This window comes from Pongo abelii, chromosome 15 (assembly GCF_028885655.2).
Source record: "Pongo abelii isolate AG06213 chromosome 15, NHGRI_mPonAbe1-v2.0_pri, whole genome shotgun sequence".
NCBI classification, from domain to species: Eukaryota; Metazoa; Chordata; class Mammalia; order Primates; family Hominidae; genus Pongo; species Pongo abelii.
This window is the reverse complement of record NC_072000.2, coordinates 69908390-69935371: the sequence shown is the minus strand read 5'-3', so window position 1 is coordinate 69935371 and position 26982 is coordinate 69908390. Positions and strand designations below refer to the sequence as shown.

Below are 26982 nucleotides of genomic sequence, written 5' to 3'. Positions count from 1 at the left end.
TGCACCTATGACCCCAGATACTCAGGAGGAGGCAGAGGTGGGAGGATCACTTGAGCCCAGGAGGTCAAGGCTGTAGTGAGCTTTGATTGAGCTACTGCACTCCAGCCTGGGCGAAAGAGCAAGACCCTGTTTTTAAATAAATAAATATAAAAATAACTCACAGAAGGAGACCTCCATTCTCTGCTGCAGTCTGTTCTGGTAGCAATGGAAGCAAAGATGCAGGCATACACTTTGCTTGTCACACCTGAAATGACACTAGCCAGGAAAATCTGAGTGCAGCTCCAGCGAACTGCCACTAATGATCTGGGCTGCTCCCAACTGACTCTGGAGGCTAATGGAAGAACTGAGGACTGAAAGGATGGGGGTGCAGTAAACTGATAATTAGGGGGTTTATGGAGGGGCCTCTGAACGTCCACCCTGACTCAATTTCTCAGCTTGAAGCAGCTGCGGCCCCCTTGGCTGCTCACCTAGAAGAGGTAGGTTCCTGCCTTGGAGCTACTGCAGCCACTTGGTATCCCTCAGAGCCCCGCTGCCGTGCATGACGGGCATGCAGGGTTCCCTCATATGGGAATAAATTTAGCTTGACCTTTAGGAGAAAAGGGAAAAATCTCACCTCCCTTAGCACAGGTAATAGGAAGATGGCCCCTGTGATGAAGAATAACCTCACCGTACAGCTTTTCAAGGAGGTAGAGAAAGACTCTAAAAAAGAGCTGGGAGTGAAAAATTGAGGCCACAGCAAAGCCACACAGCATAAGGTTTAACTCCTCCCATAGGCTCCCCATGACGGTCCCATAAGTCTCATTTTCTCGGGGTCTGATTTCTCTCCTTTCCTTCCAACCATTTCTGGAAATCTCACTGGCTTAGAAAAACAGCCAAGGCCTTGTGTGTCACTAAATTGGACTTGGCAAGGAGGCTGGCAGCACTTACCAGGTGATGCCATTTTAAGGGGTGGGATCCAAAGGGGTAGGTTTCTCTCCAAGCAGGTGACCAGGACAGTTTCCTTGGTGGGACTTTGTGGGGATGAGGATAAGCATAGGGATCCCAGTGCTTTGAGTATCCTTCACCCACAAATGGGCATCATCCTTCAGAGGCAACTACGGGACCCAACCCTGGTTAGAAGCCTCCGTCCTGTTTTTAAGACAATCTCTCCAGTCTGAGATACATCGGTTCCATTGACCTGGACAGTGCTTAGTTGATAATGACAAATGGAAAGCAATCCTCTGACCAGAAAAAAGACTGTGTCGGGTAGCTGGGTCTTGAGGCAGGTGACGTTTCAGTCAGGGCACACCACAGCTTGAGGCTTTGCTGGTCCCCTTGGTGTGGCTGATGGCATCTTGGAGTGAGAAGGAAGGCTGGGACTCCCTGGAGAGATGTTCGTCTGGCCTGAGTGGACCCAGAACGGTCACCAGCTGTCAGATTAGAGTTTATGGGACACAGGAGCTAGAAGGTGACTTCTTCCTCCCTTCAGCCCACACAGATCCTCCCAGGTTCACCTCTTCTATGAAACCCTCTCTGATTACTTCAATCTCCATTGATTTGTTCCCCCTTTGAACTCCTAATGGAATTATTGTTCCAACACTTAATGGGATCGTAGAGCTGGGTGGATGTTACTTAGAGACCATCCATTGTATTGAGTGTTGAGATGAAGGTATTTCACAGATGAGGAAATGATATCATAATATTATGAGGGAAATACTATGTAATACCCCCATTTTATGGCTGGGAAACTTCCCTAACTGATTCTTAGGGAAGTTAAATAACTTGTCCCAGAGTCCACAGGCAGTGAGAGTCATAGCCCATGCTGTAAGCACGGTCATCGTTCTGCCTCTTCCTAAGCAGCATGCTGAGTGGTGGCATAAGCCTGGCAGCTTGGCAGGGAGGGTGAAAAGTCCCACAGTTTCAGAACTGTCTTTTTTTTCTTTTCTTTTTGAGACAGAGTTTTGCTCTTGTTGCCCAGGCTGGAGTGCCATGCAATCTCGGCTCACTGTAACCTCCACCTCCCGGGTTCAAGCAATTCTCCAGCATCAGCCTCCCAAGTAGCTGGATTACAGGCACCTGCCACCATTCCCAGATAATTTTTTGTATTTTTAGTACAGACGGGGTTTCACCACGTTGGCCAGGCTGCTCTCGAACTCCTGACCTCAGGTGATCCACCCACCTTGGCCTCCCAAAGTGCTGGGATTACAGGTGTAAGCCACCACGCCCAGCCCAGAACCATCTTTTGTAAGACCGCTGCCCCTCTCCAATTCATTGATTTGTTCCATCCACTTTCTCATTGGTTACACAGCAGGAGGGACAGTGAAGTTCAGCATCAACTATATCGGTGAGTCTCATTCCAGCCATGACTGTGACCTTGGACAGCATCATGAGCCAAGAAGACAGAACTGATTCAGCAGGGATGGGCAGAGTCCAAGAATAATTCCCTTTTGGCTGTGATTCATTGCAGGTGGGTGGAAGAGAAAGCAGCAAGGCAGAGAGGTGGTATAATGTGGTGGAAAAGCGCAAGGATTCTGGAGCCAGACGCCTTGGGTTCTAAACCCAGGATTCTCTACTTATTAGCTGTATGACCTTAGGAAAATTATATAATCTCTTTATGCTTCTGTTTTCTCATTTATAACATGGGAATGATAAAAATATGTACCTCATTAAGATTTCTACAAGGATAAAATGATGTTGTATTTATAAAGCTTTTAAAATCATATCTGGAATACATTAAGTGTTATACAATGTTTGTTAAATAAGGATTAACAGGAGGACAGAAAGAGAAACTGTTAACAGAATGAACAGACAACCTACAGAATGGGAGAAAATGTATGCATCTGACAAAGATCTAATATCCAGAATTTATAAGCAATTTAAATCAATAAGCAAAAAACAAATGACCCCATTTAAAAACGGGCAAAGGACATGAACAGACACTTATCAAAAGAAGACACACATGCAGCCAACAAGCATATGAAAAAATCCTCAATATCACTAATCATTAGGGAAATGCAAGTCAAAAGTATCATGAGATACCATCTCACACAAGTCAGAATGGCTATTATTCAAAAGTCAAAAAATAACAGATGCTGGTGAGACTGCAAAGGAAAGGGAATTCCACACTGCTGGTGGAAATGTAAATTAGTTCAGTCATCATGGAAAGTAATCTGGAGATTTTTCAAAGAACTTAAAATAGAACTACCATTTGACCCAACAGTCCCATTACTGGGTATATACCCAAAGGAATATAAATTGTTCTACCATAAAGACACATACATGTGTATTTTCATTGCAGCACTATTCAGAATAGCGAAGACATGGAATTAACCTAGTTGCCCACCAGTGGTGGACTGGATAAAGAAAATATGGTACATATACACCATGGAATACTATACAGCCATAGAAAAAAGAATAAGATCATGTTGTTTGTGGCACCATGGATGGAGCTAGAGGCCATTATCCTAAGCAAACTAACACAGGAACAGAAAACCAAAAACCACATGTTCTCACTTACAAGTGGGAGGTAAACATTGAGTGCACAGGGACACAAAGAAGGGAACAATAGACACTGGGTCTTACTTGAGGGTGAAGGGTGGGAGGAGAGTGAGGATTGAAACACTACCTATCAGGTATTATACTGATTACCTGGGTGACAAAATTATCTGTACAACAAACTCCCAGGACACACAATTTTTCCATGTAACAAACTTGTACATGTACCCCTTGAACCTAAAATAAAAGTTGGAAAGAAAACAAAAACAACAAAGGATGGACAGCAGACTGCATCTTACCTTAAAACTTTAAACCTCTATCCTTGGTGGTATTGGGTAGAAGTGGGGACTGTTCACAGGTGCTGAGTGGGGGATGAGTGGGGGGTAAACTAGCTTGTGCTTATGCCATGAGGCCATAAAGGGCAAATGCTCAGGAAGGATAAGCTTTGCCTTGCCTGATTCATCCCTCATGTCATATTCCAAGCACCTAGTAGTCAAGAATTGTGTCACTTTTGAGTTTTCACCCCCATAGTGACTGACACAACTGGGGAATAGAACAGATACATAATAAATACCTGTTGAATGACTCTCCCACACATTCCTTACACTAGTCAGCCTCCGGCCTTGCTTAATCCCACACTAAGGTTTACATAGATGGTGGCAGCTCTTCTAACTGGCCTCCTCATCTCCATCCCCTGTTGCATCTGACGCAGGCTGCACACGGCTTCCCAAATAGCCTTCACAGGGCACATGGCACTCCAGTGCTCAGAAATCTTTGATGACTTGCCCTCATCATAAGGGTCTTGGCCTAGAATTCAGGCTCTGTATAATCTGTTCTCAGGTGACACTTCTAAAACTGTTTCCCTCTACTTTCAGTAGCTGTGCTCTCACCACCACTTCCCCGCTATGGACATCTCCTACTTCTCCATGTTTGATCTGTCCCTCATCTCCATATGTTCAAATTATGCCCCACCTTCAAGATTTACTCAAATGCTCCTTGATCCCTCCAGCTAGAAGGGATTTCCCTTCCTCTGAATTTCATAACACTTTGTACCTACCCTGCTTATCATCATATTCTGGTTTGTCTTAAAATTATTTAGGAAGATAAATTACCTTCTCTTCTGCAAGACTGTAAGCTCTTCAGGGCAAGTTGTGTGTAATCTATCTTTGTATCTACTACAGGATCTAGAAGTGTTCCTCACAAATGCTAGGCACTAAACAACTATTTTCTGGATAGATGGATGAGTGGACAGATAAGCCTGCTTGATGCTGAACAAAGTTTCCATGGGGAATCTTTCTTCTTACTTTATCAGAAGACATTTTAGTCCCAGGATCCACAGTCACTCACGAAGTAGGGGATGGAACTGGGACTCTAAAGCCCTAATTTTGCTTGACTTGACAAATGTGTTAGATGACCTCCAAATTTCAAGATGGTGCCCTAGAAGGTAGAGAAGTGAAAGAGGGAAAGCCCAAGTCCAAGCCCTAAAGAAAATCCCTCTCTCCTGGTCATATTCAAATTCACTCACCAGGATGCTTATGACAGTATGAATTGTCCTTGGCCATTAGAAATTAGAACATACCACTCAAGAGGCGAAATGCCCTCCAAAATTGAAATTACTTACCAGTCACTGGAGGCACTGAGTTTAGAATTCACAGCTGAGAGGAAAAGGAGGGAAATATCATCAAGTACCAGTTATCATGTTATATAAATAAATCATCTATCCACAAAAGAATTTTGTGAGATAGGCATTACTTTCCCCATTTTACATGAGAAAACTAAAAAAGATAAAGTAATTGCTCAAGATCACATAGCTAGAAGTGGTGAAGCCTGGATTTAAACTCAACTCTGACATCCAAATCCCTGCTCTTTGCACAAAGCAATAATGTTATGCTCTTTGTTAATTCTCATTGCAGTGTCACCCAAGTTAGATTATGTGCTTCCTTATGTTTATGCCTTGGATGCTCCAATGTTCTTGGTGGCCTCTTCTTTAGTGCCTGCATTGTATTAGTCAAGGTAATTAACCCTAATTGCTGTAACAAATCACCCTCAGAATCTTAGTGGCATAACACAATAAAGTCTCATTTTTCACTCATATCATAGTTGGACACAGTTGGGCAATTCTCCTCCAAGCAGCAACTTAGGCATCCAAGCTTCTTCCAGCTGGAGATATTGCAACCTTAAACATACGGCTTCCACTGTTAGCATGGAAAAGGAAGAGGGTGGGCTCAAGTGCACAGGGGGTTTCATGATCAGGTTTGGAGATGTTATTATCTCATTAGCTATGACTAATACAGCCTCAACCTACTGCAAGGGAGAATGGAAAATGTAATCTTCCTGTGTGTCCAGGAAAAGGAATTAGAGTTGGTAAACATTCATCAGTCCCTGATGTACCCATTGTATCAACCACGGTTCTCCCAGAAACAGCAGGCATGTCTAGCAGGGATTTTGAATTTAATGGAGGTACCATGTGAATAGGGTTAGGGTTGGAACCTATTAAAGATGTTGAGGCATCCAAGGACTAGAAAAACAGGAAGTTTATACCACTGCTAGTCTTGGGACAAGTAGAGGGAACCATACTATCAGAGCCCAGTAAGAGCTGGAGCCGTGGAAGAAGGGCCTTCTGATAGGAACAATGGCTGTAGAGGGATACACCCACTGTCAGCACTGCAACAATTAAGCAGAAAGGGAGTGGAGGAAGAAATACCCTGACCTCTCTCTCCTACCTCAGTCTCCTGCCAATGCCTCCCTATGGTTAAAGCCAACTGGAAGCCACAGAGTAAGAGAGCCTGGGTGATGCAGTCCACAATGGTCAGCCTCTGTGGCACAGAGAATGGCAGACAATGAATCTTGGGGATGGACAGTCAAAGAATAAACAGCACACTGAACCATTCCATCTAACCTCCCCTCCCTGGGAAGCATCATTGGCCCTTGGGTCTTTCCCTGTGTGCTCCCTTCCCTAAACTCTGCCTATCCAGATTCACTTACTTACCCTAGCTGTGTACCCTGTGCCACATGCCCCAAACTCTTCCCTGCCCCTACCAAATGTTCATAAATGTGATGCAGTAGTATGCAGAATTATGAATCTTTAGTTTTTTCCAATATGACTTGTAGAATCCAACAGGGTATTCTAGCAACTCATATTTCACTCTAAATCTGGAATTCTCTATGAGATGTCCAGGGCTGAAAGGACCTCTGTTCTGAGAGATTTTGACACACTAGGCCCTGAATCACAGCCCTCCACTCCTTTCCAATGTCACTCCCTCTGTCCTTCTCCACCTTCAGCAACCACCCCCTGGAACCTACATCGACTTGGTTCTGTGTTGATTGTGATTAACTGTGCAGATACACTCACAGGAACTCAGTGCTCCTGCAGGGCTTGGAGAAGCAGCTGCAGTAATTACTGTGAATTTCTGAAATGGAGACTAATGGTGCAGGTTCACATCTAAAATGCTTTTGATCCTCTTCATCATTAAAAGGCCATTAAAGGTACAACACATATATTACCAGACATCAAATCTACATTGAAGTAAAAAGAAATTAGGCTAATAATTGTTCCCAAGGCCATTATCTCCAGTGAGTAAGGGCACATGGCACCCTTTGTGGTTTTACAGAAGGGCTTTCATTGACCCTGATCGGTTTAAGTTAGACCGCATTGATTAAGTACGTACTATGTGCCATCCTAATCAGATATCAACTTCTGTGACTACCTGATTTAAACTGTGACTTTTAAGAACTTGCCCTCTGGCTGACAGGCTGAACCCTAGGGAAAAAAACTCACAGACCTTGAAAGACCACAAAAGTTTGTGGCAATAGCAATGAAAGGGTCTGCATGAAATAGTGACCCCAGCAAGAGAGGCAAAACCACAATGTGTAAAACGATAAAACAGAGACTGCAGAACCATCCAATAGAATGCTTTGCAAGTAATAGGTATTCAATCCATATCAGTTTAATTAAGAAATTAGCCAATTACTCAAAAGAGTCTTTCTTTACAGACTTAATATAAGGATAGAAATTAAGTCATTCTTATTGGCTTAGGTCCTAACTACTTTTCCTTAACTACCACCAAAGAGATTCTCCATCCAGAAGACTTACTGTAGGGTAAGCTCTCCTCAGCTAATCCCCACATCAGTATTCCTAATCATCTGTCAGCACCCAGAAGATCCATCTACCACCCCATCCGTGTCACCATTGCACCTTCAGGTCTGGTTTCTCATTGTCACCACACTCCATTTGTCACCCAGGTGAGGTTAGAGGACAACAACGTGGTCCTTATGTTTCCAGGTCTTCCAAGATGGGAAAGAGGATGAGGAAAGGATTCAGGCAGGAGAGGGAACTCTGGGATTCACGGGGCACTGACTTCTCCAGAGAAAAGACTGGGGGCAGAAAACAGTGCAGAAGTAAACAGTGATAGAGAAAGAGAGCCTCATAGAGGGAACATCACTAAACACGTGGCACACGGCTTATCGGCTCTTAGAACTTTCACAAGGTTATCTTTGGAACCATAGCAGACCCAGTCACTGCCAACAAAATGGGTAAAAATAAATAGGTATGGGTTTGAGCTCACCCTGGTCTCTTGGAGCCCCTCAGCCTCAGAAGCTGAGGCCTAGATATGACTGGAGCCTATGGAGAGGGTGATGATTGCAGGTCCGGAAGAGATCAGGGACAGAGAAGTCATTCCTAAAGTACAAGTCATCCCTAAAGTACAAGTCATCCTTGTATCTGAGGCTACCTTCACTATGACTGGGCTTAAATGTCTACTAATAGGAGGCTGGTTAAGTAAATGATGGTTCAGCTATTTATTCTAATTCTGTATATTCTGACACAGAAAGATCACCAAAAAAGGAGTATAAAAGAAAAATACAAAGGGGCATAAAAGGTAGTATAATATGCTGTACTACCATCTATGTAAAAAAGGAAGTAAAAGAATACATAACTACATGTTTGCTTATATAGGCACACATTTTCTCTAAAAGATATGTTAAGAAGCTAATAACATTGGTTGCCTGTGGGAAAATGAAGTGAGTGGCTGGAGGTCTGAGGCAGGAGGGAGAACTTTCACTTTTATATTTAAAAAATTTTGAATGTGGCCAGGCATGGTGGCTCACGCCTGTAATCCCAGCACTTTCGGAGGCCGAGGCTGGCGGATCACGAGGTCAGGAGATCGAGACCATCCTGGCTAACACGGAGAAATGCCGTCTCTACTAAACATACAAAAAATTAGCCAGGCGTGGTGGCACATGCCTGTAGTCCCAGCTACTCGGGAGGCTAAGGCAGGAGAATCACTTGAACCCGGGAGGCGGAAGTTGCAGTGAGCCGAGATCACGCCACTGCACTCCAGCCTGGGTGACAAGAACGAGACTCCACCTCAAAAAAAAATTGAATGTGACTATTATGTACTCAAAATACAAAATGAAGTAAAATTATTTTTAAGTGATTGGGGAAAGGAACTATCATTTATTAAAAGTGTATTAGGTACTTCACATATGTTGTCTAGTTTACTTCTGTTAATAATCTTATCAGGTGCTTTTATTTGTATATAATTTTTTTAAACTCACAAAAGTAACATACAATGCAGCAAATCATACACATTTGCAAAAAACCACTTTTAATTCCCATTACCCTCAGAAATAACTATTGTCAACATTTTGGTGTAGTCTTTTTATAGTTTTATAGTTGTTTTTATAAAAACTGAATTGCAGTGTTCATACTCTCTTTTAACTTGTTTTTCTCATTTCTCCCCATATCATGAACATCTTCCCATGTCAATGCTATTCTTCCACAAGGTAATTTTAAGAGGGTGCATGATATTGTTTCATATGGATGCATCACAATTTTTAAATGAACTTGGTATTTTAAAATACTGTTATGAACATTCTTTTATACATATTTTATATAGCTCTGATTATTTTATAATCACTTTTTCCCAGAAGGATTAAATAACTGCTTAAGTTCACATGGCTAATAAGGAGTATAGCTGAGATTAGCACTCAGTATGTCTGCCCCCAAAACTGGAGTTCTTTCCACTACCCCACACTACCTGGGCCTGCTTACTCAATGGTGGGTTTTTAAGATGTGATTGAATGGAAATTTTCAAAGTATTGTTGCACTGCTCCTGCAGGAAGATGTTTCAAGTGAATATGACAGCTTCCTAGAGGTGGGGTAAGTAAAGCTCAATGTTACCAGAGCTGTGCAAGCCTTTCTTCTCACAGATAAGACTTGGGGGAGGTCATCTTTGCTGGACTATTTATCATGGTACTGGTACAAAACAGCTGGTGCTGGTACAAAAACAGACACATGGACCAATGGAACAGAATAGATAACTCAGAAATAAGACCGCACATCTACAACAATCTGATCTTCAACAAACCTGACAAACACAAGCAATAGGGAAAAGATTCCCCATTTAATAAATGTTGGTGGGAGAACTGGCTAGCCATATACAGAAAACAAAAACTGGACCACTTCCTTACACCTTATACAATAATTAACTCAAGATGGATTAAAGACTTACATGTAAAACCCAAAATTATAAAAACCCTAGAAGAAAATCTAGCCAATACCATCGAGGACATATGCACAGGCAAAGATTTAATCATGAAAACATCAAAAGCAATTGCAACAAAAGCAAAAATTGACCAATGGGATCTAATTAAACTACAAAGCTCTGCACAGCAAAAAAAAAAAAACTGTCATCAGAGCAAAGAGACAACCTACAAAATGGGAGAAAATTTTTGCAACCTATCCATCTGACAAAGGTCTAATTTCCAGAGTCTACAAGGAACTTAAACAAGTTTACAAGAAAAAAAAAAAACCCATTAAAAAGTGGGCTAAGGACATGAACAGGTACTTCTCAAAAGGAGACATTTATGTGGCCAACAAACATATGAAAAAAAAAAGCTCAACATCACTGATCATTAGAGAAATGCAAATCAAAACCACAATGAGATACCATCTCACACCAATCAGAATGGCAATTACTAAAAAATCAAGAAACAACAGATGCTGGAGAGGCTGTGGAGAGACAGGAATGCTTTTACACTGTTGTTGGGAATGTAAATTTGTTCAACTACTGTGGAAGACAGTGTGGAGATTCCTCAGAGACATAGATCCAGAAATACCATTTGACCCAGCAATCCCACTACTGGCTATATACCCAAAGGAATATTAATCATTCTATTATAAAGATACATGCACACATATGTTCATTGCAGCATTATTCACAATAGCAAAGACATGGAATCAACCCAAATGCCCATTAGTGATAGACTGGATAAAGAAAATGTAGTACATGTACACCATGGAATACTATGCTGCCATAAAAAGGAATGAGATCATGTCCTTTGCAGGGACATGGATGGAGCTGGAAGCCATTATCCTCAGCAAACTAACACAGGAACAGAAAAACGAACACTGCGTGTTCTTACTCATAAGAGCTGAATAATGAGAACACACGGACACAGGGAGGGAAACAACACACACTGGGGCCTGTTGGTGGGGGCAGTGGTGTGGAGAGAGGGAGAGTATCAGGAAAAATAGCTAATGCATGCTAGGCTTAATATTTAAGTGATGGGTTGATAGCTACAGCAAACCACTATGGCACATGTTTACCTAAACAACTAACCTGCACGTCCTGCACATGTACCCTGGAACTTAAAAATAAAATAAAATAAAAGGTGTGGAAAATAAGCTTCATCTGTTTAGATGTCTCTTCTCTTTGGAAGCCTCCCTATTTCTATAAGCAGAGTTAAGTGTATGTTCCATGGTGCTTTCAAGGTAACTTGTACATATATATATATATCCAGTATAACCCTCAATTACAGTGATTTGATCTGCCCCCTAAGACTGTGATCTCCTTAAGATGTGATGTACTTACCAATCTATATGGGCTCACTTGATAAAAGGATTGTATGCTTTTTCATCTCAAAATGGGGAATTCTGTGCCCTGCTTATATCCTGGAGTATAAATGGTATTAATCACATTAATTTCTTTAACATTTAACCAATGAGCCCTTGCTAGAGTCAAGAAATGCCACATATTTATCTTTTGTAGAATATAACATTATGTTGATGCAATTATAATTACTTACAAATCACGCATGATATGAATAATGCTGCAATGATCATGAGAATGCTGATATCTCAAGATATTGATTTCATTTCCTTTGGAAATATACCTAGAAATGGGATTGCTAGATTATATGGTGGTTCTATTTTTAATCTTTTGAGGAACCTCCATACTGTTTTCCATAATTGCTGTACCAATTTACATTCCCAGTGTACAAGGGTTTCCTTTTCTCCACATCTACACCAACACTTATGGTTTACTTTTTTTGATCACAGTCCCCTTAAAAGGTGTGAGATGATATCTCATTGTGGTTTTGATTTGCATTTCCCTGACGATTAGTGATGTTGAGAACCTTTTCATATATCTGTTGTCCATTTGTATGTCTTGTTTGGAAAACGTCCTGTGTCCATTTTTAAATCGGGCCATTTGTTTTTTGACTATTGAGTCATATGAGTTTCTTATGTATTTTGGATATTAGCTCTCTGTCAGATTCATGGTTTGCAAATATTTTCTCCCACTCCATAGGTTGGCTTTTCATTTTGTTCATTTTGTTGATTGTTTCCTTTGCTGTGCAGAAATTCACAGCAGCATTATTCACAATAGCCAAGATATGGAATCAACGTAAGTAAATGGTAAAAGAAAATGTGGTATATATAAAAAATACATACACAATGGAATATTAGTCAGCCTTAAATATATACAATTTTTTATTCGTTAATTCTACCTCAATAAAGCTGAAAAATGAAGTAGATTTTAAAAAATCATGCATGCATAAAGATAGGAACTGAAGGGAATATATTAAAATGAAAATAGTGGATTACATAGGGATTTGTAAGTTAGACCATGAGTGGCCTTGTTCTTTAATTTTGATTTCCGTTCATGTTTAGCAACAAGTACTCCTTAAAACTTATTTGCTACAATGGTGGCCTTAGCTGTGCTCAGTTTCCTCAACTGTAATATGAATGTGGTGCATTTAGACCCCTCTCTTTTCATTCCACACATCAAATCTGTCAGCAAATCCTATTGGCTCTACCTTCAAAACATTCCTCAAATATGACCACTTTTCCTCAAATATGACCACTTTTCTCCCACTATTACTGCTCTGGCCTGACTCACTATCATCTCTTATTCAGACAATAATAATAACGATAATAATAACACCAAACACACAAACAGTCTTTGCTATGTACTAGTCTAAGTGTTTCAACCCCTCACAACAACCCTGTGTTCTAAGTATTTCACATTTGTTAACTCATTAAATCATTACAAAAACCCCATGAGGTGGGTACAATTATTTTCTCCATTCAACAGATGAAGAAACAGACACACAGAGATTGGTTATGATGTTTGCCCAAGATGATGCTGCTAGTAAGGGCATAGCTGAGATTTGAATCCAGGCCGTCTGGCTTCAGGGACTCTGCTCTTAATACTTAAGCTTTATCACCCCTCCAGATGAGTACAGTATCTCCTAACTAGTCCCCCTGTGTTTACCTCTAAGTTATTCTCAAGGCAGTCACCAGCATAATCACTTTTATTACATAAGTCAGATTATGTCAATCCACTGCTCCAAACCATTCAAAAACTTCTCATTTCATTTAGGTTAAGTCCTAATGATGGTCTGCAAGGCTCTATACTATCCAGACCTTCATGACCTCTCACCTTGTCTCCTGCTTCTCTCCTTTCTGGTCACACCAGCCTCCTTGCTATTCTCTGAACAGCCATGCTCCTGCCTCAGGTCCTTTGTGTTTGCTGTTCCCTCTGCATGTAATGCTCTTCCCCTAGCTAGCTATATTCCTCACCCTCGTCTCCTTCAGCTCTTTGCTAACATGCCACCTTCTAAGAGAGGGCTTCTCTGACCACCCTATTTAAAATATTAACCCGTGGTAGCACTCTTTATACTCTTCTGTCTCATTAGCAATTCTTATTGTTTCAGATACTGTAAATTTCATAGATTTATTCGTTGTCTGTCTCCCTACTTGATCATAAGCTCCATGAAGGTAGAAACTTTTTTGGTCTTCTGCTTTAAGACTCAGAACAGTGTCTGGAAAATAATACGTGCACAGTATTTGTTGAATAAATAGTTTCTAAGGTCCTTCCAGCTACCACTGTGTTCCTTAATAACATCACAGAAAGAATCCAATGAGCACTACTTTGCTGCTCACTGAGCATATACACTGGCAATGGGAATTGCCAATTACCAACTTGTTTGTATCGAAAGAAAGAGAAACAAGGGAGAGAGAAGAAAAGGAGGGGAATGGTGGGAGAAGCTCTGAGCCACTGAGCATAACCTGTCTCACCTACAGACTTATTAATACTTGGCTCTGCATTATTTAACCACATCAATCTATTAAGGTTTTAAGCATGAAAAAAAAAGGCCAATTGTTCTATCAATGCTTTTTACTTTTTTATTGAGGGCTGCTTCCGCAAGATGCTTGGGATAGGCTTTCCTGAGCTACACGGCTTAGCCCAAATCTCTGAATTAGACCAGTGTTGGGTTCCGGGAGACCCTTAGAAGGAGGGACCACCTCAGGGTAACTGACAAAATTTCAGACAGCCTAAAATTTAAGAGAAAAAAAATATGAACAAATAAAATCCGATAGCCTGGTTAAGAATTGGCCTTGTGTCACAACTCAGAGGGAACTGTCTTGCAACACTTGTTAGAGGGGCTCCAAATTGATTTCAAAGACTTGGGCCCACGAAGCCACAAGATTGAAATGAGAGGCTAAAGAAGGAAAAGACGGGAGAAAGCTGATAGAAAACAACAGTCTTAGGAGAGAACAATCAATCAGCTGGGCAGACATCGTTTTAGAGGTGCTCTTGTGGTGTCCACTGGAAAGGTAAAGTGTCTTGGTCCACGAAGTATAAAGCATGATGGTCTTTATCTTCTTCCTGAGGATAAAGTGCCCCTGGTCCCTGAACAACCTCTGCTAGTTTGGAAGTCTCCTTTGAAGAGATGAGAGCGTCAACCTTTGGGGCCCAGGGATCCTTCTTTCCCAGGTAGGCCATGAGGTGAGCTGCTGGGAGGGGGGTTTTCAGTTGTTCCCGTACTCTGCCAGCTCACTTGGGCAGCTGCTCAAACAGGAGCAGCTTAAAGAGGCCTACTCTGATGTCAATTGCCCCTCACTCCAACTCCTCTTCCTTTTCAGGCCTTTCTACCATTTCTCTTTGTTATGTCACTTGCTAGTTGTGTGAGCTTGAACAGTTACTTAAACTCTCCAAAGTATAGCTTCCTTATCTATAAAATGGAGTATATTAGCATCTAACTCATGGGATTGTTGCACGGATTAAATGAGATTAAATGTGTGTAAAGCACATAGTAGGTTCTCAGTAAGTGAAGGGTTACTACTGATGCTGTTGTTGATATTAGCCATAGGAATAAGATGGAAGGGGGTTCTGTTAGAAATAACCTGAGGATTTTCCTGGAGGCTCATAGCTCCAAGTCACAAGCAGGGCAATGTTGAATTAAGGCTAAGCAGCAAGGGAGTAGCTCCTGGTAGTGTTTTTACTCTGCTCCCCACCTCGGTCCCTCCTTTACCATGCATATGCCGCACACTGCCTTGTACTGCCCATCTCACATCCTTTCTTCTCCACCCCATTTCCCTATGAAAGCAGCTTTCTCCATGAAGATGCAGATGTTATGGCCCCTTTGAGCTCAGTCTAATTGCAAAGCTCGTAAGTGCTCAGCACCGTGCTGGCAAACGAGGCAGTAGGGATGCATAATGTTTAAGCTCTGGTTATATTAATAAGAAGACATGGCCAAGTGATACATAAGCCAACTCAGGAAGGAAAATAATAGTAGAAGGCTAATATGGAAGAACAAAGATAAGACCAAGGAGAGAAGAGAGGTGGGGTGGAACAGGAAGGTGGGATGGGGTGCAGATCTTGGCTTGCTTCAGTGGGAGCCAGTGAGTGGAAAGAGCACAAGCTGAGGAGGCAGACTCAGGTTTGAATTCCACCTTAGGCAGATGTGACCTTGCGAAAATTGTTAAACTCAGTTTCTTCATGTGTAAAAATGGGACCAACAAGAATATGCCTCCACTAAACTGCTGTGAGAATTAAGTGTGATAAAGAGCCCAGCAAATGTTATTTTCTTCTGTGCACCCTGAATTCCCATAGCCTCACAGCCAAGCCTAGGAGAGATGCCCTGGACCCAGCCCAGACTCTTCACCTCATCCTCATGCTGGGGCAGAGAAAGGAGCTGAGGCTTTGGGATGCAAAGAAGATAGGAAGGCCAGGAGGAAATGGTCAAGAGTCTCCCAACTCCAGACAAATGCCAATGCTGCTCATTCATTCAATCAAACTGCAGTGAGCACTTATAATATACCAGGTCTTTGGGATAGAAAGATGAATAAAATATGGAATATTTCCCCAAGGAACCAGGTGTTAAGAGGGAGAGACAGATATGTAACCACAAGTGCTATGATGGGAGTAAGGACTGAATTTATGATATCTATGTATCCTGATTTCAAAGAATCTGCTTTATTGAGCAAACTGCTAAAAAGTGCAGAGGAGAATAATGAATACTGCTTGGAAGAGTCAGAGGAAGGTGTTTGAACAGGGTAACAACAATAATGAGGGCTAACATTTGCTAATGTTTACTGACACTAACATACCAGGCACCAAGTAACCAAGTATTTTACACGTATTAACTTATTTAATCCTCATGACAGAAACATTATTATCATCATTGCAAGGGTATTCATATTTACAAGAATAAGGTCACATACTTTGAAGTGGCAGAGCCAGGATTTGAAGCCAAAGTCTGATTCTAGATCTCATATTCTTAATGTCTATGCCAAATTGCCTCTCTGCATGTTGAAGAATGAATATTGTGGCCATTCTGAGATCTAAGGCCAGTCTCATCCCCCCACTCCCCCCAGAATGATCTACAGTAATAGAGATTGGATCATCCATCCAGTCATACCATGTTCATTTAAAAATCTACTCTATGCAAGGATAGGTAAGATTCAGAACTGTAGGACTTGTGGGGGAAGCAACAACCCACAGCCCCTTACTCCATCCATGAGTTCTGCTTTGCTGTAATTCTCCTTGGCTCTGGAACCTAGAAAGTGGGCTGTTAGGAGTTGGGAGTGTCTGCTGGGCTGGTCTTTCCTACCTCTGCTCCTGGTGGGCAGGAATGGTGGAAACTGAGAGGTTCAAGAAATTAAGGGGCTCAAAGGTTTGGCGATCCAAAGGATCTTCCAAAATAAGGGGTTTATTTCTCTCTCTCTTTCAAGGATGGAACAATTCTCCAAATGCAATCTAACATGAAGCCGATAAAGCGGAACTGCCATGACAGAAGTGGAGTTGGGGGATATAGAGCCCCATTCATTCAATGCTTATGTATCTTCTCCCATCTTCTCAGATGCTTCTTGTAGCCTCTCCATGGAATGCAGTTTGAAAAATTCTGTCCTAGGTAGTGCACTGGCAAAAAGCTTGGTGGTGGCCCCTCCTCAGCTCTCCTGGCTGTTGAAGATAGGTAGTGTCTGCAGCAGGCAAGTGAGGTCAAAAAGCAAGGGAGTAATTAATCACTGTTGTCATTTGGAGGTTTTATGAGCATTGATATGACTCTCTGCCCTAATATGTGCTCTAAGTTGCTTGAAAAAGGAGAGAAATAAGCTCTGGGTTGGGATCCAGGAGAGGGGTCATGAAGGGTGGGTGAGGAAGGGGGTGTAGAAGAGTGGCAGATACAGGTAAAACAGATGACAAATATTTCCCCCCCTGTGGCAAATGCAGAAGCCGAGGTTGAGTGGAAGAAAATTGAATAAAAGAAGAATCAGTCAGAGTGGACGAAGCACTGACACTTAGTTTTATCCCGGATCATCCCATTGTTAAACTCTGCTCACTAGAATGCCCTTTACGGGTGCAGTGGAACAGCAGACTTTGGACCTTTTCCCGTTTTGTGTACTCCTCCCTAGGATGGGAGTCCAGCATTGCTTCTGTAGGTGACATTATGTGTTCACATATTGCTTTATGCCAGGACTCAACTCCCATGGCAAAGTCCAAAATATTGAGGAAGTATTGTGGGCTGGTGGAGGCAGAGCTTGGGGGGCAAACTTCCTGGATCTGAATCTGGACTTCGCCACTTAAAATTTGTTTGACTTACACAAGTTATTTAGTCTCCCAGTTTCTTCCTCTATAAAATTAGAACAATACTAGTTTCTCCCTGATAGGGTTGTTGTGAGAGTGAAATTAGTTAATACATATAGAAAGCACTTAAAACAGTGCCTGACATACAGTGGCTATTCAAAAGATGCTAGTTTTGTTATTATCATCGTCTTCAGAGGTATTTAATTATAGCTCTGGATTCTCTAAAACATCAAATAACTACTGAGAGTCTCCTCCCATGTCTGAAATAGGTAGGCTGAAAACCTGGTTTGCAAGATTATGGGCAATTCAATACTGTACTTATGACAACAACAACAACAAAGGCTTATCTCAGTCACCTTATAGTCTATTATAGATTCATCAGTAGAAGAGAGAGATGGTTCTGCTCCATGAAATCATTCAGGCATCTAGGCTCTTTCATTGCCTAGGAGCTTGGAGCTTTTCACTGATTTCCTACATCCAGACTGGAGGCAAGTGAAGAGAGAATGCTTAGAGGATCATTCAGAATAATGGTCACACTTGGAAGAGGCTTATATCAGTTCTGTCCACATTCTGTTGGCCAGAACTTTAATTATGTGGCCTGACTACAAAATGCAACCCAGCTATGTGCTTAGCAAAAAGATGAGACTGTTTGGAGAGCACTAGGCCAGTCTTTGCCATATCCTTCAACATTTTGTTATACTTAATACAGATATTAATAAAAAAACTTTTTATTGTGGAAAACATTGAACAAACGCGAAACTAGAAAAAACAGTAACAAATCCCTACAACATATCACTCAGATTAAAAAGTTTTCATCTCATGATCCATCTTGTTTCATCTATACTTACACTCAATTCCTCCTCCCACTCATATTACTTTGAAGCAAATCTGAGACACTGCATCTTTAAATCTGTAATTATTTCAGCACAGTACATTCTCAACCACTTACTATGTGCCAGTCACTGTGCATGCACTAGGAATACAATAAGGTATGCTTTTTGTCTTTAAGGAGATGCAGCTGAGGAGCTCACAGACTAAAGCTGATTGAGATACATCAGACTGAATCGCAATGACAAAACAGAACTCTTTTCTTACACACACACACACACATCCTTGCAACAGCCAAAATGGCCATACTAATTAATAACCTTATTTTTCCTGACCTCCCTAATTCACTAATGAGCTTTCTTAAGCATCTTCACTCTTCGAGTAGCAGCTCCTGGGAGAGCCATTTTAGTTTAGGAGCACTGTATCACAGACGATGAGCTTACCCATCAGTAGAGGAAACTGATAATGGAACAGCTGCTGAGAGAGGCTAAGAGAGGCCCTTTCTGGTCTAGTCAGCTCCTGGGGCTTCTACTAAGCGATGACCTAAGGCTTTAATTCTATCTTTTCCTGAAGGGGGGTAAAATGGCCTCCAGGGGTTAAGAGGCAGCATCTTAATCAAAAAGAAACTGATTGTTGACAGCTCTTCTGGCTCCAAGTTCTCTCTAATCAGAGCTCAGGACACCTTAATGGGTCACTGACCTTGCCCCAGATGTCCTGCCACATATCACCACCAGCACATCAGCCATTCAGCTAGCCAGACAAAGCAATGAAAAAAAATACCATCTGTGTATTCCTTCTACTTCCTTCAGCATTCTCTACCCTGCAGAAGCCTGGAGTGAAATTCAGATGCAAGTGGGCTTGGAATTAGACAAGCCATAACTGGGTAAAACACAAGCAATACCAGACTTCATATTAAAACACTGTGCTCTCATGTACATAAATAATTCTAATGTCAAATTCAGCCACAGAATATCAACCTGCATGAGACAGTGCGTTCTCTGAAGCACAAACAGGGAAACTGTTTCTGCTCTGAGACGTATCCTGTTAAGCACAGAAGGTGCACAGAATCACACGTGGATTTCCTCCTGCACTTCGGGGCTGGGAAAATGATAGCTTAAGTAGCCACTTATTATAATTTAGTGTCTCTATGTAAACACAACTGGCTGAGCTGGGAATGGACACTCTTTCAGGGCTCACCTTCCGGTGGATGCAGATAAGCAGAAGTCCACAGGGAGAGTGTGACCAAGCAGATGACTCCAGAGCCCAGGGGCAGTCTGCTATCGATTCAAAGAATTTTCACTTGGCCCACCTGCCCACCTATTTCCTGTTGTGGATACGGGTAGAGAGTGAGTAGAAAGAAGTATGGGATGCTAGATTCAAAACTGATTGACAATGGGGTAAGGGGACAAGATTAAAGACCATGCTTAACAAAAAAGTCACCCTTAAAGTGAGTCTGGATGATCAAACTTCAAAGAATCAGTACCGTAAGGATAAATGGAGTCTGGGTCATGCAGTTTGGCTTTTCACTGCAGAAGGGAAAGACTGTTTATAGGCTGGAAGAACAGACTTCAGAGACACATAGTCCTGAATTTGCCTTGTAATTTAACCCATAGCTTCCCAACAACAAATAGGTTGAAGGTGTACCATAAAATGCAGTTGGTTGTAAATTTTTTATAATGATACAATATTTAAAGCAATTGTCATAACTCTTCAACATTATACTGGTTGAGATTACATTGTATGACTCCCTGAGGCTTGAATATACTGTTATTTTGTATACTTTACACTTAGTACCCATTGGCAGAGAGCAACCTGAGGTGACATCACATACACCTTTCCTGATGCTCTACTGAATCGTCTCAAATTATCAATAGAGGTGTACTGAATTTTTCACTGAGCTCTATTTCCCAAATCCCCTCATTTATCCCAGAATGCCAAATAAATAGAATTTTCTATGTAAAAAAGTTGGGAAAGCACTTATTTAAATTCTGTGAACAAATTTCCTCATCTGAAAAATGAGAATAATAGTACATATCTCACAGGGTATTTTGGAGATGAAATGAATTAAAATATGTAAATAACTTTAGAATAGTGTCTGGAACATAGTAAATGAATAAATGCCAGCTATTATTTTTTCCGTATCTGTAAGATGGGGATAATATCTACCTGATAGGGTTGGTGTGAAGATTATACATGAGATAGCACCTGTTAATTGTTTAGTAGGTATGACACAAAGTAGGTCAGTAAGTGCGAAGCAGTATGACTAGTGCTCCAATTAGTTAAAATGTGCGTAACTTTTTATGTTAGATTCCTACTTTCTAGTGCAGTTCATATGTGCACAACTTTCTAGTTAGACTGTAAGCTCCTTAAACTGATTTCATTCTCTTCAGGACCTATTATAGTTCCAGAACTATAGAAATTTTCCAAAACATGATTGGAGATTGCTTTTGCAGAGCTGATAGCCTTTACAAAGCAATTTTATGCCTGTTATTTCTCAAAACAACAACCAGAAGCTACCTCCATTTTAAAGGTGAGAAAAACTGAGGCCTAGGCACATTATGTAGTTTGCCCAAGATATCAGCAGGTCAGTTTCAGAGCTGGAAGCAGAACTTAAGTCTAAAAAAAGTAGTGTTCTTTTTACCAGATCACACTACAGTAGTGAAACTCCTGCATGTGGTTGCACAGGGAGTGCAATTCATATTGTAGACGTTGATGGTTTGTATATTTATTGAGCAATTTTCTGGTGGATGGCAGTAAGAGTTTTATTGATTTTGTTAAAAATCAATGGATTACAACAACTGTCTTAGGAGCATCTTTATCCAATTTTCACAAAGGCACCATACAGATTAGCAGAGACCCTAATATACTACCACCACTATCAAATTTTTCTCTGATGACTGTCAGTGTTTTGTGATGTTGGGCCATTCTGGATTATCAATTTGAATCTAAAAGACAGGACTACTTACAGCAGGGGCCACCAAACATCTTTTGCAAAAGGCCAGATAGTAAATATTTTAGGCTTTGTAGGCCATACATTTAGGCTTTGTGGTAACTACTCAAGTGTGCTGTTGTAGCCCCCAAAGTGGCCACAGTCAATATATAAGTGAATGGGTGTGGTTATGTTTCAATAAAACTTACAAAAACAAGCAGTGGGCGCAGCTTCCCAATGACTGACTTAGAGAATTCTGGTCATCTGAATTACCAACAGGAGTTTCTGGAAAGAGCATAACTTGTTAGAACCTGTTGATGCTGAAAAGGTGTGAAGCCAAAACTTGAAATTAGAGCTGATTTCAAACCCCTTGTTCTTTAAACTTAACACCTGTAAGATGTTCTCATTCTTGGTGGTGTGAACCGCCACTATCTGGCAATCAATTGTGCAGTATGTTTGCGAACAAATTCCAGTGTTTTTGAATATCACTTAAAAAATAATGAAATAGACTAGATGGGACTCATCATGGTGGGTACTCATTCACACTTCTTTTGATTTCCTGAACGGTATGGGAAAGTCCGACCTGAGCCAGAGCGGGATATCGTCCCCACTCTTTGGCCTCCAAGGAGACACTGACACCTCATTTCTCTTGGCTTTTATGCCCACAAATCCCTCTTCTCTTAGTTTAGCTCAAACAAAGCTGTGATTCTATGAATGAAACTTTACCAGGAAACAAAAGGTGGGAAAGAAAACAACAACAAAAGGAGTTTCTAAATATAAACAGGTGAGTTTGAACAGCCTGTTAATTAGATCAGGAATTAAGTTACTCTATTTTAACAGAGGTCTAGGAAAAGACATAGTCAGCTGCTCTAACAAAATGACCCTTGTTCCTCTTGCAACCAGATCCAGCCACCCAGGTTCCTAATCCAGGCAGCTGTACCCTGGTACCACATATGACCTTGTTACAATCTCAGGCTCTACCATGACCTTCTTAGAAATTTAGGGCTGGAAGAGAACTTAGAAGTTACCTAACCCTTGTTACATACTTGAGGTCCTCAAGGCCAAGTCTGAGACGGGCCCAGCCTACGAGCTTCATAGCATATTGTTATGAATATGCTATGAATATGCTATGAATGGGGTATTCTGAGCCCAGGATGACAGCCAGCTAAGCAGGTATTTCTGAGGAATTGGGACACGTGCAGCAACTGAACTTGAAAGCATTATGCAGCTGTTACCCTCTTACCAATCCTTTCCAGAGATATAATCTTAATTTTATTTAAAAAAATTTTTAATGGGTAATTTTAATAATGTTATTTAACCCAATGTACCCAAAATATATTTTACATTTTTTCTTTATACTATTATACTAACCAACCTGATGCATAATTTATATTTACCACACATATCAATTTGCTTTAATTTTTATCTCAATAGGTTTTAGGGTCCAATGGTTTATTGTTACATGGATGAATTATATAGTGGTGAATTCTGAGATTTTAGTGGATTCATCACCCAAGTAGTGTACATTGTACCTAATATGCAGTTTTTTATCCCTAGCTCCCCTCCCACCCTCCTCTTTCTGAGTCTCTAAAGTCCATTATATCAATCTGTATGCCTTTCCGTACTAATCGACAACTTGAAGAATCAGGAGATGAAAGTTATTCCCCTACCTTCTTTCAATATAGGGGAATAACTTAGCTCCCACTTTTAAGTGAGACTATATCGTTTTTGGTTTTCCACTCCTGTGCTACTTAGAATAATGGCCTCCAGCTCCATCCAAGTTGCTGCAAAAGACATTATTCTGTTCTTTTTAATGGCTAAGTAGTATTCCATGGTGTATATATACCACAATTTATTTATCCACTCATTAGTCGATGGGCACTTTAGCTGGTTCTACATCTTTGCAATTGTGAATTGTGAACTGCTATAAACGTACGTGTACAAGTGTGTTTTTCATATAATGACTTCTTTTCCTTTGGGCAGATACCTAGTAGTGGGATTGCTGGATCGAATGGTCCACTTTTAGCTAGAGATATAATCTTGAAGTTAGAAAAGAGCTTTCCCAATCTAGTCCAGAGGTTATAAACTAATGGGCCATGGGCCCAAAGGAGCCACAGATACTTATTTGGACTCCTTAGTGTTTTATATATTTTTTAATTAGTTGCTGATACTTCAAAATCTGAAGATTTTGCACAGAAAGATCTACATTTTGCTTGTCTGGAAAAACAGAAATGTCTGTCCACATTATGTCCTTAGAACAACAATCAGCTGAGGCTGAGTAGAAGCTACTCCCTTGAGACATGTGAAACTGAACCAGTCAACCAAATTTGCAAACCCTGAATAAATCCAACCAATTCATTTCACTTATGAAGAAAATGAAGTTCTGAGAAAATTGTTTGGCCTGTCCCAATTTAATGACAATATCAAAATCAGAAGCCAGATATTCTGAATTTCAGTCAGTGATCTTCAATGAGAACTGTTGCTTTTTCCCTAAAGAACCTGAAATACAGGGATATTACGTGCTTGTAGGCACTATGATGAGGAAAAACAAAACTGAAAACTAGGTCTTCTGCCTCTGCACTCACTATGTTCTATTTCCTTACTGGGCCAGAAATTCTTATGCAAGTCAATAGGGAGGTAAGACTAGCCAGGAACTCAAAGCCCAAACTTTCCAAGGCCTGTGATCCTGGAACAGCTCTTCCATGTGGCCATGAGAGAGACTGGTGCTAGGAACCAGTAAGTATAGAGGCAAATTCTTTGTGCTCCTTTCTGAGCAGCGCACTTTAAAAATTCCATACAGTCTGTATCTGACATAAATTAGGGTATTGTAGCCAAGTTGTCAATTTCACCAATCCTCAAGCCACATGTCTATTCTGTGCAGGTCTATGGAACCTACTGCACAGTCTCCTGAGAGCATAAATGAAGTATCGGGCAATTGGCCAAAGGGGACTTGTCTTTTTCCCCTGAGAGATTTGCTCTCATTGAGGCAGAAGAGACTCTTCCAGATGCACCATTTAGACCCCAACACTTTTCCTGCTCACCGAATGTACAGTGACTGTATTCTCTCAGAACCAAATAATAATTACAATAATCATTGTATGAGGTAGCTTTTAAAATGTGCTTCTTTTTCCTCTTTTAACTCTCAACTCCCTTAGAAGCTGGGGCTGTTCATCTTCTCAACTTTACGAAGAGGGAACCCAGTAAACAGGATTGGCTCTATATAACAACAACAACAACAACCTGAAGCTTCAACAGAAAAGGAACTAGTCTCTTATTCATTTAGGTACAATGAAATCCTGGATTAGGGCTTTCACAACAGGCATGAATTCGTTAAGTGCCCAGCTGAGCACTAAATCAGACTTGAGTGGAAGAACTAGGAAAGCCTTGGTGAGATCACTGCTTTGTCATTAATAAGCAGGATTTTGTTACCTACATTCAATGAGCCCATGCTAATAATTTAATTCCAGGCAAGTCTCTCAGAAATAGGTCTTTCAACAAGGAAAAGACCCAAATCCTAACCTAGCACTGGCCACTCAATTCAAAATCATGCAGGATTTTTTAAGTACCAGGGCTTTATGGAGAAATTACAATAGTGGTAAGAAAAATGTCAGCCTTCTCAACTTGGCAACATGTATTGAATGAATCACCATCATGTATATGATGATTACAAAGGCTATTCAGAAAGATGTGGTCAACAGTATTCATTAGCCCTTCACAAGTGCAGGTTTAACAGTTTGGTTACTTCTTCATCTTCTTACGTAAGGCTACTGGCTACTTGGCTATTGAGGCCAGAGTCTCAACAGGGGTTTCACAAGACTAAACCTCTCCTCTCCCCTGCTGTTTTCTCATTTTAAGTTAATGGTGGAGTAAGCACCCACTGAACCAATATTCCAACGAATAACAACCATAAACTCTCAATAAAATACAAAAAATACATGAGGGCAGGAGACAATAAAAACAGGCAAGTTCTGAAAAGAGATTGAAACTTTAAAGAAGGGAATGGCACAAAGTGAGTTTCCCATTGTACAGCTTTTGGGCTGAAAGAAAACTGCAGTTTTTCTGGTCTAAGAATCAGTGCAACCACAGCTGCTGGAAAATGAGGGGGGAATCTCAGAAGAAAGAGAGCCAAAGAAAAAGCACCACAAATTCTGTGCATAAATTCTACCCAGCTCTCTGGCTGAGCCTTGAACTATGTGCGGCATAGACTCCAGCTAACTGAATTGAGATTTTCAGCTGCTGCCCAAGACAGTTTACAATTTGAGTCCAATAAAGTTAAATGCCTGCTAACACCAGCAATATATATATATATACACACACACACACACTATATATATATATATTTTTGTGTGTATATATATATTTTGTATATATATATTTTTTTGTGTGTATATATATATACACACAAATGTAATACACAAATGCTGTATATATATATTTGTATATACATATTTTTGTGTGTATATATATACACACACAAAAATATATATATACAAAAAAATATATACACACATATATATGTGTGTATATGTATATATCACAGCACTTTTCAGAGCAATATAACAGAATCTACAACATAAACATTACAATGTCCAGGACACAATCTAAATCACTCAATATATGAGGGACCTCCCCGCAAAATCTGACCATTCTGTAAAGAGGAACAATGGAGACCAATTCTAAGATTATCCAGATGTCAAATTTACCAGAAAAGAATTTTAAAGCATAATTTAAACTCATTGAACATAACTATATTCAATGAAAACATGCATGTAGTGAATAAAAAAATCTCAGTAGAGAAATATAAAGAATTAAGGAGAAATTCTAGAACAAAATGATAAAATGTCAAAAATTAAGTCTTCAGTTGAAGACTCCCTTTGGGAAATACTCCTTATTTCCTTCGTATCTCTGTTCTTTGGTCCTTTCACCCCTGGAACTCGGTCAATTTAGAAGGAAAAGAGACTAACTTAATTTACCTTTGGATCTTCTATAAGGGCACAAATCAGATCCACAGTTACTGATGTTCCAATGACATGTGAGATGCGAGTTGCAAAATAACTCATAATCAAAATTACCTCTGCTCAGTTGGAGATTGTTTCAAATGACTTTTATTTGTACCAAAACTAAATGGAAAATTGCTTGCTGACACTGTAGGAAGTTAATTTCTTTTTTCTTTGGGAGGCTTGACTTGAGAAAAAGAATTTAGTTAAGTTTGGTGGAGAAATTTTATATACAGTATTTTCATTTGGTGAAGATATGAAGGCCAGGACTAATAGCTTTTCTGCCTAGGATCCCTAATATTTAACACTAGGCCTGATAGCCATTCCTACAGAGATGACATTTTTCTTTTAGAATGTAGTAACTCCTACCAGGCCTCTGTAGGAGGCAGGCTACATACAATAAGGAAGTGTTTTTATGAGGAGAAAAATGATGCTCAGAGACAAAGCATCAAAGTCTTATTTTCTGAAGTGATTCTAACATGGAAGTATTTGGAAGAGATAATCCCAAGACTCAATCCATTGTGAGTCTCCCACTGGTCCCGCTTCTCACTTGGTCACCAAGTCCTGCATACCATGAGACATATACTTCCGAAACAGC

The 26982-nt window shown here is 40.6% G+C and overlaps 1 long non-coding RNA gene across 2 annotated transcripts in view; it reads right to left on the bottom strand.

Annotated features, from left to right (window-relative positions):
- LOC134760086 (uncharacterized) overlaps nt 1–25744 on the bottom strand; it is a 44591-nt gene extending 18847 nt beyond the window's left edge. For both annotated transcript variants that reach the window (XR_010136986.1, XR_010136987.1), the window contains exon 1: nt 162–25744. This is a non-coding gene — a long non-coding RNA (uncharacterized LOC134760086). The remainder of the gene's footprint in view (nt 1–161) is intronic.
- Between the last annotated feature and the right edge of the window lie 1238 nt (nt 25745–26982).